This window comes from Petaurus breviceps, unplaced genomic scaffold (genome assembly GCF_028583685.1).
Source record: "Petaurus breviceps papuanus isolate PSGF00001 unplaced genomic scaffold, PetGlider_PUasm1.0 91133, whole genome shotgun sequence".
Taxonomy (NCBI): domain Eukaryota; kingdom Metazoa; phylum Chordata; class Mammalia; order Diprotodontia; family Petauridae; genus Petaurus; species Petaurus breviceps.
Window position 1 is genome coordinate 19,774,297 of NW_027187419.1, and position 2,090 is coordinate 19,776,386.

Sequence of the window (2,090 nt, forward strand, 5' to 3'; positions counted from 1 at the left end):
AATGGAAAATATGCATGTTGAGAGAATGCAAGTAAGGTTAGTTCAGAGACAAGCTAGGACAGAACAAATTGAACTTTGCTACAGGACACCAAAATTTAGAGGATTCTGACAGTACTTATTCTTCCTAATTATGAAACAAATGAGTTTAGCAAGAGGCCAACAGACACCTCAGGCAATGTCTACCAGTCTTATTCCACCTTTCTCCCAAGCAGCAACAGATTTCTACTAGTTCTAGCCACAATAAATAAATGAAAGAATGAATGAATGATAAATAAAAAAAATAAAAATAAAATGCTAGTTACCTATCTGGTATGATTAATCCAATAAGGTTAAGGTAACATGATAAGCTACCAAACTTTCATGTGCTGGTGGCATTTGAACACCAAAGTACGTTTCATTTTCCATTCCTTTGAACTTCTGAGTTAAACCTTGTTTAACTAAGTGATTGCTTCGAGCCTAAGGTCTTCCCTTCCTCTTATTCTTCCTGCTTCTGCATAGATTCAACAATCTCCCTCATCAATTCCTCCACCAGTCAATTAGGCCAAGAGATTAAACTAAAGCTGATTAAAAATTTTGCTATTTGTCATAATAGGTGTTGGTAGGGGGGAAATTACAAACAAAAAAAAGTAAGCATTGAGTAAAACACGATCTTAGCAATTATCTATGAATTTCAATTCCTGTGATCTTTCTTGCTTTCATTATTACAGAAAATCAGGAGTTAGAAATACTTTATTTAAAATAATTAGATTCGTCATCCAAGGTCATTGGGTTATGGGGGAGGATGCATTTAAATATGATTGAATGAATGACAGGCACAAGCAGTTTAATATTCTCTTCTTTACAAACATTTGAATCAAGTGATAGTAAGAAGAAAACATTCTGACCTTATCCTGGGCAATGCAAATTATTAACAAATGTGGTGCCCTGTAGTTGAATCTTTTCTGAGTGTTAGGCTTATCTTTCACATCATTGTTTGAACTCTAGCTCTGCCCAGAACCAAGCAGATTAATTTTTTGGTAACTTTATAGTAGCTGTATGGGTCAGAAAGATGAGAGAATCCTGACTCTAAAATACTTGCTCTTGTCAACCTGCAAGTTCAGACAATGAGAATTTTTAAAGTATTAAACCTGAGATCATTTCAGTTGCTGGACATTTTCTTTTTATAACATCGTATTGTCCAATCAATGAATATCCACAAGAAAAGGATATCATCAAACCAGTTCCATTCAATCAACATTTATTAAGCACCTATTTTGTGCACTTTGATAAACTTTATTGTTCAGTCATTTCTTCGTGACTGACTCTTTATGACCCCATTTGGGATTTTGATCATTTCCTTTTCCAGCTAATTTGACAAATCAGGAAACTGAAGCAAACAGGGTTAAGTGACTTGTCAAGGGTCGTACAGCTGATAAGTGTCTAAGGCTAGATTTGAACTCACAAAAATGAGTCTTCCTGACCCTAGGCCTAGCACTCTATCCACTGTGCTGCCTAGTTGTCCTTGTGATAATTAGTTAATAATAAATAATAAACTGAAAGAATAATAATTCCTTATTCTTATGTAGCATTTTACTATTAACAGCCCACTTTCCTTAAAATAAACCTGCAGAGGGTGGCAAGGTGGCACAGTGAGTAAAGCGCCGGCCCCAGAGTCAGAAGAACCCGACTTCAGTTCCGACCTCAGACACTTACCCACACAAAAAAACTAGCCATGTAACCTTGGGCAAGTTGCTTAACCCCAATTGCCCTCCAAAAGGCAAAAATATAAAATAAAATAAAATAAACCTGTAATGGTAGTACAGGCATTACTCTTCTCATTATGTAAATGAGGAAACTGAGGCTGAGAAAAATGAAGTAATTTATACATAGTTACACACCTAATAAGCAAGTGTCAAGGCTCAAATGCAAGTTTTCTGACTTTACTTACCTTCAAATGATATTCTTTCAGCACTTCCAAAAGGCAACTAACTGGGAAGTACAGTGGATAGAATGTTGCATCAAGGAAGGAAGGAAGGATGGAAGGAAAGGAAGGAAAGGAAGGAAGGAAGGAAGGAAGGAAGGAAGGAAGGAAGGAAGGAAGGAAGGAAGTG